An 11,646-nucleotide genomic window follows, 5' to 3' on the forward strand; every position below is an offset into this window, starting at 1 on the left:
TGAGGACAGCACTGACGTCGATGTGCCAGCAGACGTGGCCCGCCTCTTCCCAATGGCAGCGCACATGCTGACGTGCCTGCGCAGGGACCCCAGGGTGATCCAGATGAAGCAGAGGGAGGACATCTGGATCAGCATGATGTTGGACCCAGGCCTCAAGGGGAAGTTGAGCCAGTTCCTGCCGCCTGCAGGAGGAGACCCAGCGCAACAAATAAGGAGCTTGCAGCAGGCCCTTGTTGAGCGCTTGGAGGAAGCCTTCCCCCAGCCTTCCACCCCCACTGTCCAGCAGCCAGCACAGAGGCAGCAGCAGGTGCCTGCATCCAGCAGCAGCAAGCGCCCCACAGACCTGCTGTCTCTCAGCCACGAGCTCTACAGGACTGTAGAGGCTCCGGCAGCAGTGACTAGAGAGGAGATGCATGCAGCAGCATCCTCCTCCGGTCACAGCCAGCGCCTGACCCGCATGGTGGCTGACTACATGGGGTCGTACAGCGGGCTTGACAGCGATGCCCCTGTTGATCCCATGGAGTATTGGGTCAAGCGCATGGAGATCTGGAGCGAGCTGGCGCAGTACGCCCTGGAAGTGCTGTCCTGCCCCCCTTCCAGCGTGCTGTCCGAGCGCTGCTTCAGTGCAGCTGGTGGCGTGGTCACCGAGAAACGCTCACGTCTGTCTCACAAGTCTGTGGACAGACTGACGTTTCTCAAGATGAACCAGGCGTGGGTGGAAGGCGAGTTCCTGGCCCCTGTTGTCGGCGAGAGGGGGACATGAACTGGCTGCCGGAACCATCGTTAATGTGCCTTACCACCCTTTACCACCTCCTGGCTCCTGCTCACTAAGCCAGCCTGGTTCACTTTGACTATTACGTCGCCTGCAGCCACACATTTTACACCTACAGTGGGCTGCTGTGTACTGCCCTTCTGCTGTCTGTCTGTGTTTCCCACTGCCAGGGTACACAGAATTACCTTCTTCTGCTGCCACTCTGCCACCAGCTATTACGTCAAACAATAGCTATATTGGTTGCAAAACCAAAACCAAACAAACCATTAAAAAAAATAAAAGGTTTAATTTTTCGGAGATGCCCGGGTTGAAAACTGTGTTGTCCCAGTTGTGTATTGGACACAATGTGGGCTGCACGACCGCTGTCTGGGACCTCCTGTTGTGTTTTACAGCCCTGGTATCACCGCTAGGTACCAGGGCTATTATGTCACGCTGCCTACCTGCTGCCACACTCACACTGCTCCTCCACACCTCCTCCTGCTGCTGCTGCTGCTGTCTGTCTGTGTTTCCCACTGCCAGGGTACACAGATGATTTACCTTCTGCTGCCACTCTGCCACCAGCTATTACGTCAAACAATAGCTGCTCGCCTACTCCTCCATTCCTCCTCCTGCTGCTGCTGTCTGTCTGTGTTTCCCACTGCCAGGGTACACAGAATTACCTTCTTCTGCTGCCACTCTGCCACCAGCTATTACGTCAAACAATAGCTATATTGGTTGCAAAACCAAAACCCAAACAAACCATTAAAAAAAAAAAAAGGTTTAATTTTTCTGAGGTGCCCGGGTTGAAAACTGTGTTGTCCCAGTTGTGTATTGGACACAATGTGGGCTGCACGACCGCTGTCTGGGACCTCCTGTTGTGTTTATTTACAGCCCTGGTATCACCGCTAGGTACCAGGGCTATTATGTCACGCTGCCTACCTGCTGCCACACTCACACTGCTCCTCCACACCTCCTCCTGCTGCTGCTGCTGCTGTCTGTCTGTGTTTCCCACTGCCAGGGTACACAGATGATTTACCTTCTGCTGCCACTCTGCCACCAGCTATTACGTCAAACAATAGCTGCTCGCCTACTCCTCCATTCCTCCTCCTGCTGCTGCTGTCTGTCTGTGTTTCCCACTGCCAGGGTACACAGCATTACCTTCTTCTGCTGCCACTCTGCCACCAGCTATTACGTCAAACAATAGCTATATTGGTTGTAAAACCAAAAACCAAAAAACCATTAAAAAAAAAAAAAGGTTTAATTTTTCTGAGGTGCCCGGGTTGAAAACTGTGTTGTCCCAGTTGTGTATTGGACACAATGTGGGCTGCACGACCGCTGTCTGGGACCTCCTGTTGTGTTTATTTACAGCCCTGGTATCACCGCTAGGTACCAGGGCTATTATGTCACGGCGAGCTGCCTGCCTCATTGACTGCCTGCTGCCACACACTCATCCTCCTCCTCCTGCTGCTGAATTTACCTCCTGCTGTCTTTGTGTTTCCACTGCCAGGGAGCACATACAATGGCGCTTCCAACATGCGTGCGCCCACCAGCTATTTGTTACGCTCAAAAATAGCTGCATTTCTTTAAAAAAAAATTGAAAAGAGAAATACGTGAAGATGATGAAGAAGAAGATGAAAAAGAAGAAGAAGATAAAGAAGAAGAAGATGAAGAAGATGAAGAAGAAGAAGATGAAGAAGAAGATGAAGAAGAAGATGAAGAAGAAGATGAAAAAGAAGATGAAAAAGAAGAAGAAGATGAAGAAGAAGAAGATGAAGAAGAAGATGAAGAAGAAGAAGAAGATGAAGAAGATGAAGAAGAAGAAGATGAAGAAGATGAAGAAGAAGAAGATGAAGAAGAAGAAGATGAAGAAGAAGAAGATGAAGAAGAAGAAGATGAAGAAGAAGAAGAAGAAGAAGATGAAGAAGAAGAAGATGAAGAAGATGAAGATGAAGATGAAGAAGAAGATGAAGAAGAAGATGATGAAGAAGAAGAAGAAGAAGAAGAAGATGATGAAGAAGAAGAAGAAGAAGAAGAAGATATAGAAGAAGAAGATCTAGAAGAAGAAGAAAGATAAAGAAGAAGAAGAACAAGTATATACAGTAACACTACTGAACAAAATTTAGGACACAACTTCTCTTTCCACATTTTTTTTTAAAGGAACATCCCCACATAATCACTTGCTGTTGTTACTTGGAAAAAAAGATGTTTCTTGCATCATTCACCCTCAAAACAAGTGTTGGAAGCTATTTAAGGCCAATTCGAATAGTCAGCTCGAATAGTGAGCTCGAATACCGACTCGAATAGTGAGCTCGAAGTCCGAGGTCGAATCGAATAGTAAAAATTATTCGACTCGAATATTCGACTGACCTCGAATAATTTACTATTCGAATTCGACCAAACTCGAATTTTAAAAAGGGGTATTTGAGCATCACTGCTCAAAGCCAACACTGCCGGGAGGGATGGAGGCGGCAGGAGGCGGACGCCAATGTGCACCAGGAGGACAGGACTCGCCGGTTCCAGCTTCACCATCACAGCCAATGTCTCTTCCATTGTGCCCGTCCTGCAGCCACGTGTGCCCGTCGCTTATCACAGCACAAATGTCCGTCCGCTGGCTTTCACAGACCTTCCTTAAAGGGGAACTTTACCAAGAGATAGTAGTAGGGGAAAACAAAGAGATCAATACACTGCAAAGTGAGAAATTACAAAATAGAAGAGAGATCAAGAAATGACTGATACCTGCCATGTAATTCACTCATGTTGTTTGACGCACCAGTCATCATCTTTACTACTGGCAGACATGAAAAAGACAGACAGCACCAACTGCCACTATATATACACGCACTCACTGGTATTTTATTTTTTTAAATATGGCAGCCTCCATGTATCCCTCTCTTTTCAGATGTCCTTTCAAGCCATTATTCAACCTCTCATGTCTATAATGTACTGTATGTGACAGCTCATCTGTGTTCATTTGCAATGCCAATTTTTCTACTGAAAAATGTGTTTAATTGACTCTAAACTTTATTTCTATACTTTAAATTGATATATTTCTTATTTTTAAAAGTTAATATGAATAAAATTTGAACCAGAATTGAAGGGAAAATGTGATTTGAATTGTAAAACATTTTTTTATTATGAAATCTTTATGGTATACGTCACTATGGGTGTGTCAGGGGTGTTATTGGAGGTGTGGCAGAGGCGTGGCTTAAGTGTCCCTCTTTCTTATCTCTAAAAGCTGTGAGGTATGTTGTTGCGCCCTGTTTTACCAAAACTGTCCCTGGTTTTGGCAGATTTGCAGCTCCTCTATATTCTTTCCAATTGCTAATGATTGATTTAATTGCACTCCAGGGGATCAGAGCAGGATCATCCACCAGGCAACCTAGGCAGGTGCCTGGGGCCTAGTGGGTCTCAAGGGGCCTTCTCTGGCCTCTCTCCACTTCAGCTTACCAAAAGGACCATTAGGGGGCTCCAAATCTACTATCTTGCCTTGGGCACCATTACATTTTAAAGAGAATCTGTACTGTCCGGTTTGTACAATAAAAAACATAACAATCGAGTCACTGCGATCTCCTGAGTCCCTCTTTGCCGTTTCCGCCACTCCCCGCTGCGATCCTGGCTTTTAATCGCCAGTTTTAGGCAGTGTTTACAAACAAAAAGCATGGCTGCTAACCAGGGAGTGATGTTTGTGTGTGTGCGTGCGTGCGTGTATATATATATATATATATATATATATATATATATATATATATTATACTACAAGTTTTTATGACCTAGTGTATTATCTGCACTCCAGTTTGGGATTCTCACAGTTTCTCAGCATGTAACAGGCAGCTCCCTCCCCCCTTCAGCTTCACAAACTGCATCACACAGACAAGCTGAAACTGAGAGCAGAGTGTGAGGAGTAAACAAAGCACACAGAGCCTGCAGGGGGCGTGCATAACTTGTATTCATTACAACAGAGGCAGCCCATTCCTCCCTGGGTCGACAAAGCTTAACAAAGAAAAGAAGATTAGATATATTACAGAGACAGTGTAACTAGAAAAGGCTGCAGTAATCCAGACCACATTAGAACAGGTATAGGAACTTATAGGATAGAAGAAATAAGGCTGAAATTTTTTTTACAGAGCCTCTTTAATCGATCTCTGCAGGGGATATTAAACAACTTGGGAATGTTCTCATTGTCATGGACTTGTAGGAATTCTCTTTGGTCTTCATGGTGTACCTTCCACCAAGATACTGAGGGCCTGAATTAGTAGGTCAAGGTACTACTTGCAGTGATCCTCCAACCATTCACTTGTCCTCTACCACCAGGCGGAATCTCTGCTCTTGCAGCTGTGTAACCACCAGGAGTCGTGATTGGATTCCATTGATTCACTGTTCCATACTTGGCATAGCACTGTGTCGGTGACCAGCTTCCTAGAAAAGGTGCAGAGTGAAAAAAGTGGGACACAAAAAAAGGGGTGTTAGGGTCCCCCGCTAAAAACAGGATTATCCACCAGGAAACCTAATCACGTGCTTGGGGTCTAGTGGGTGTCAAGGGGCCTCTCTTCACTTCAGCTTACCAAAAGGAGCACCGGGGGGCTCAAATCTACGACCTTGCCTAGAGCCCCATTAAATGTTAATCTATCTCTGCCCCCACTTATATATAGTGGCTTCCACAGCAGGTCACAACGACTGATAAAGAGCAGAGCCCCCATTCCTCCACAAAATGACAAAACTCTGTGCCCTCAGGAGCTTTACAGATCTCTCCCGACTTAGTACCCTATTAAGCCCCCCGACTTAATACCCTATTAAGCCAGTATAGAAGGGGCAAATATTTATGTTGCCAGCCCTGATAATGTCACATTCAGCTAAGCACTCCCAGTCAGCTAGTAAGTACAGGTACTCCTTAACCATTTGCCAGTAGAGTAGAATCATGGAGAATAACCCATAGCGTTGCTGTAATATTTTGTTTCTTCTGTAAACTGCTTGAAGCTTTGGGGGGTTCTCCTCTGGAACCCCATCTAGATGCGCAGCCTCAGCTGAGTTGCGCCTCTCCATTGTTGCTCAAAGTCCTCAGTCTGCTTGCATGAAGAATCTTGTCAGGTTGACTGAAGCTAAGATCTTCCTCATTAAACTTTTCAGTCTGTTTGCTTGAAGAATCTTGTTGGGTTGACTGAAGCCGAGATATTCTCCACGTAACTTCTTCATCTACGCTGATTGCAGACTGTCTGTCCTCTTTGAGCACCGATGTTCCCACTCGATCCCACTGGCCCTGTCTATATTTTAAAGCCTCTGCAAGGTGATGTAAGTACTAGATTGAGTCAGTGGTGTTAGTGGATTCAAATAATTCAAATAAAACCATGCCTGGGGAAAAGACTAGGACTTCTCATAAATTCTTAAAGTGCCATATGCGTTTTAGTGAATCCATAAATTCGGATCAGGTCATCTGGGTGCGGAACTGCCTGGCATCTATGACACGCCTGTGCCGGGTCGGACTGGGCCACAGTAATACAGTTTTTTTCCTCGGTGGGCCCCACCTCCTGGACTCTGGTGGGCCCCCCCCCCCCTCCTTGTCTGACAGAGCTCCAATTGCTGCCTGCAGCACAAAAATTCTCTTCTCAGTGCTGTAATCACTCATGCTGAGAGCAGTGGCGTAGCTAAGGAGCTGTAGGCCTCGATGCAAATGTTACAATGGGGCCCCCCAAGCACTCTATACATAACAATTGATACGGCGCACCAAAACCTGCCAATGGCAACTACAGTGTCCGAGGTGCAAGAAGGGGATGGGAAATAGCTTGTTAATGATTACCACTGTTCAAAGTATCTATAGAAGTGAATATTATGAGCACAGGACCAACAGAGAGGTAATACTGTAGTTGAGGGAGGGCCCTCCGGGGCCCTGTTGGACCAAGGGCCCTGATGCGGTCGCAACCTCTGTGGTCGCAACCTCTGCAAAGTAGGACATTACTTTATATTGAAGGAGGGGACTCTATGCAAAGTTTTGCTAACATCATGTACATTTGTCCCTGTCCATAATACATCATGACCACGCCCACCTTCCGGTGCATGGTCACGCCCCTTTTTTCACTGCAATCATGGGACGTGTTGGCCCCAGGTTGAAATTTCTTTGGTGGGCCCCCAGTGTCCCTGTCCAACCCTGCGCCTGTGTAAATTATCGGTAATCAGGCTTCCAATCAGTGAGTAGGATGCCTAAAGCGGATAGTAGCCGATCAGCAACTATGGCCTCGATTCATAAAGCATTCCCGCATTCGGAAATGCTGAAAACCGCTCACTTTACCGACCACACAGCAAAATCTGTATTCATAAAGGCTTTTTCCGCATGAAAAGCCGACATTCGCGAGCAGAGTGATAAATCACCGCCTTGCGCGGTGATTATCATAGCAAAAGTAACAAGTAGTCAATTCATAAAGATTAGAGGTAGCGGTATGCGGACGGGTATTACCGCTACCTCTGATGTGGCGAGAAGCGTGCGGAATACAGTGCAGTGAATGGGACAGACCTCCCAAGCAGCTGCAGAGAGAACACCGCACGGAGGGACTCCGCCTGCTTCTCCTGTTTCCGCATGTCTCCCGACAGCCTTACGCCTGCCTACAGCGGAATATCTCCGCACGCCTGTCACAACTAGCAACATTTTTATGAATTACCACCCTGAAGGCGGAAATACCGACAGCGGTGTTTCCCAGCTCGACTTTACCTTACCGACAGCACTTTTATGAATCGAGGCCTATGTAGGAAACAATGGTTGTAGGCGATCGCCTACAAAAGGGGTAGCCAAACTTTTTAGGCCAAGGGCTATACCGCCATTCTTGAGGGTGCTGAGGGGAGGGACGAACTAGCGAAATGAAACACAATTTTTGCTGATTGCCATTAGGGATACTACGCCTGTGACATTTTGTCAAATAAAACATTTCCACAGGAAATAACTCATAAACTGTGTGGAGTTATCAGGTAGAGGAAAGATTTTACAATAGGCAAACACCGACTAAATATTCTATAAATGAATATTGTAAAAAAAATAAGCAATATTATTCATTTTGTTATTTTCACTGCAGTTCATCCTTAAATTTTGACTTTAGATTGATTTTAGCGATTGAAAGTGTGATTGGTTGGGTTTGAAATCTTCTTGCAAGCGGGCCGGGGAGGTGCAGCGGGTGATCGATGGCGGCATAGTATCGCTCTACATAAAAGCAGCACAACGCCTTTATTATTCACAGTCTTCTGCCCGGCTTCGAGCAGCGTCCCGTTCATCGGCCTCGTCTGGAGGCTTTCAGCTGCATTTTTTGGTCCCTGCAGGGGGACAAGAAGACGCAGCGGTAATCGGCCCTGGACGCCGCATGTTGCGTCCAGGGGCACCAGGAATCGACGGTAAAAATCGGGATTGGAACGCTGAATTTGTGCAAACACTGGTAAACGATACATGCCGCCCGATACAATCGTTCCCATTCACTTGAATGGGAGCGTTTAACAATGAGTCCCAGGCACTAGCGGTAGTCGCCCCCCAAGCGTCCGTGTGAACCGGCCCTTAAAATAAAACTAAAGTGACCCTAACCAAAAAGTTAGATACTTATCTCCGGAGAGAGGGAAGGCTGTGGATCTCAGAGTCTTCCCAATCCTCTCTCCATACCCTTGGTCCACCTATTTCCTCCCCAGAAAAGGATTAAGATGAAATGGTGTCCTCGGCAAGATAGCAGGTTATGGCCACCGCTGATGGTCACCTGGCTTTTTTTTGTAGCTTTTATAGTGGGGCTAGCATCCGTCAGCCCCCTAGACTCTCTCCAGGCCCTAGGCAACTGCCGAAGTTTGCCTTGTGAAGGATTCGGCTCTGGTCCTCCCCATTGAAGTTAATCGACCAACTGGTCGAATACGCTTTCTGGTTTAAGGCGTGTCACCAAGTGCTTCCGAAGAGGTGGCTTGGTACTGCACAGGCGAAAACGCGCACTCAAGCATGCGTAATACTGAAGCCTTCCAAGGACTCCGAAAGGTGCAGAATTTCAACATCGGTGGAACGAGGAGACGGAGAGTGGACCAGGAAGGCTCTATGGCAGGCATGGGCAAACTTGGCCCTCCAGCTGTTACGGAACTACAAGTCCCACAATGCATTGCAGGAGTCTTACAGCCACAGTCATGACTCATAAAGGCAAATGCATTGTGGGACTTCTAGTTCCTTAACAGCTGGAGGGCCAAGTTTGCCCAAGCCTGCTCTATGGGTTCCAGAACCTTCCTTTTTCATAGCTGAGTATCTATTTTTTTTTATGTTCGCTTAAAGGATACCCGAAGTGACATGTGTATGTACAGTGCCAAGCACACAAATAACTATGCTGTGTTCCTTTTTTCTTTCTCTGCCTGAAAGAGTTAAATATCAGGTATGTAAGTGGCTGACTCAGTCCTGACTCAGACAGGAAGTGACTACAGTGTGACCCTCACTGATAAGAAATTCCAACTATAAAACACTTTCCTAGCAGAAAATGGCTTCTGAGAGCAAGAAAGAGATAAAAGGGGGAATTTCTAATCAGTGAGGATCACACTGTAGTCGCTTCCTGTCTGAGTCAGGACTGAGTCAGCCACTTACATACCTGGTATTTAACTCTTTCAGGCAGGGAAAGAAAAAAAAGGAACACAGCCTAGTTATTTGTGTGCTAGGCACTGTACATACACACGTCTATCTCATCATGTCACATGTCACATGTAACCTTTAACATTTGCTTTAATGGATCTCTTCTGATAATGTATTGAGATTAAGTTTGCAGTATAGTGTGGGAAACTATCACTATGGGTTGTGCTTGGTATATTGGGCTGTAATCAAATGCCTATTTTTAGAGAGTACCAACAATGATACAGTATATATCACAATTAGCAAACACACTCGTATGTGGAGACCACACGTAACTAGAAGGCCTCGTCTCACAGGAGGTTGGACTATGCCCTTGTCGGGCCTTCAGCCTCCCAGTTGTGTGCCATGAGTGCCTAACCCCAAACAATGACATGTAGCATTACACGGTGGCAGAAAACAGCAACATATCGTTGTGTGAGCATGGCTGTGACCAGATATGACTCCAAAGATAGGCCAGCTCCTCAACACCGATGCCGAGTGGTAGCAAACAGGGTGAGAAGTGTTCATTTTCAGTTCTGTGCTGAATGCTTTCAAGTCCTAGCAGATCTAGCGTGGTTCCGCATTGAGCAGGGCAACCCCCTGAGGGAAGAAGCTGTTCCTGTGCCTGGAAGTTTTTGTTGCAACTGACTGGTATCTAACTCCTGAAGGCATAAGTTGGAAGATGGAGTGAGAAGGATGAGAGGGGTCTAGGAACAATGACACCTTTTAGCACATGGGATAAATAAAGGCATCAATGGAAGAGTTGTTTGTTGAAGGTGATATGTTGGTAACAGGAAAAATGGGCAAGTACAAAGGCGCCCATACATCTACCTATGTATGGGAAGATCAACCATAAGACAGATCTCTCTCCAACTGAATTAGAGCGGAGAGAGATCTATTTCCTGCTCATACACCGCAGGACGATTCCTGATATATTTCAGCCTGATCTCTTCCTGGAATCAGCCCAGCGACCCTACCCCCTCCCCCGCCTGACTGCCTTCCGAACTGTAAATGCCCCCCTCCCCATGTGGTGTAAATATCACCTGCCCTACTCCCAAGTCTCCTGGCCTCCTCCACTGTCACCCTCCGAACACTACCACGTAGGCTGTGCTGCACATGACGAGTGTGTGACGTGGACAGGTGAGACTTTAGACTGCACATGAGCACCGGGAGGGACATTTTACCCTTGGGGGGGACAGTAGTCGGGGTCCATGCGAATGTCTATCATCACTATATCACACGCTTTTACCACCACGCACCCATTGGACTGACATTTTTCAGCATGTCCGATCGATGCATTTGACTGATTTTGCCCCCAAATCAATCTAATCATCGATCAGATGGACATGTTGTGGCACCAATTTTATCAAATTGAATGGTCGATCGGACCGCGACATCGCTAGATGTTTGGCCACCTTACGTAGCTGTGACAAGGGCCAATTGCAATGACTAAACAACTGGGTCAGAGCATCAAAACAGCAGGTCCTACAAGGTTCTGGGTGGTCCGGCATAAGAATTTCAGGTTTGGAAACCAAGGTATTGGTAAGAAAAGGAGACAAAAAGAGCATCAGGAGCACCAATAGTGTAGTATTTCTGGGAAATGTAAAGAAATAACTCCCTACTCACAACCGTGGGTTGCTAGGCTAGCACAATTTCAGGCATGTGGAGAAGAACCGTCTGCCTTCGGTTATGATAACTCGCTTGGGTCAACGTGGGTCGTGCTCCAGAAAAAACAAAGGGCCACTGGATGTAGTCGCAGAGGTAACCCCTGGGACAGGGGAGGAGACAATGCAAGATGGAGGAGGTGCCTCAGTTGTGATACAATATGTAGTGAGTGTAGGTAAGTAATAGGAACAATCTTACCTCATAAGAGGTTAAGATTTTTATTGTTAGACACTAATAAAAAGACAACGCATCTCATGGGACATACTCGCTTCCTCGGGTCAATACGAGACAGTGTCTGAGCTATGTATCTCTATTTCAGAGCACCAAAAACGGAGATAAATATCTCAGACACTATCTCGTATAGACCTGAGGAAGCGGGCAGGTCCCTTGAAACGCGTTGACTTTTTATTGGTGTCTAACAATAAAAATGTTAACCTCTTATCATGAGGTAGGACCGTTCCTATTTCTTACCTCCTCTGACTACATATTGTATTACAACTGAGGCGCCTCCTCCCATCTCGCAGGCCCCAAAAGGAAACCAGAGACTATGCGATAAAAAGTTCTATACATACCTGGGGCTTCGTCCAGCTTCCTTTGCGCTGATTAGTCCCTTGCCGTCCTCCTCCACTGCCTGCAG

This window comes from Hyperolius riggenbachi, chromosome 9, assembly GCF_040937935.1.
Source record: "Hyperolius riggenbachi isolate aHypRig1 chromosome 9, aHypRig1.pri, whole genome shotgun sequence".
NCBI lineage: Eukaryota > Metazoa > Chordata > Amphibia > Anura > Hyperoliidae > Hyperolius > Hyperolius riggenbachi.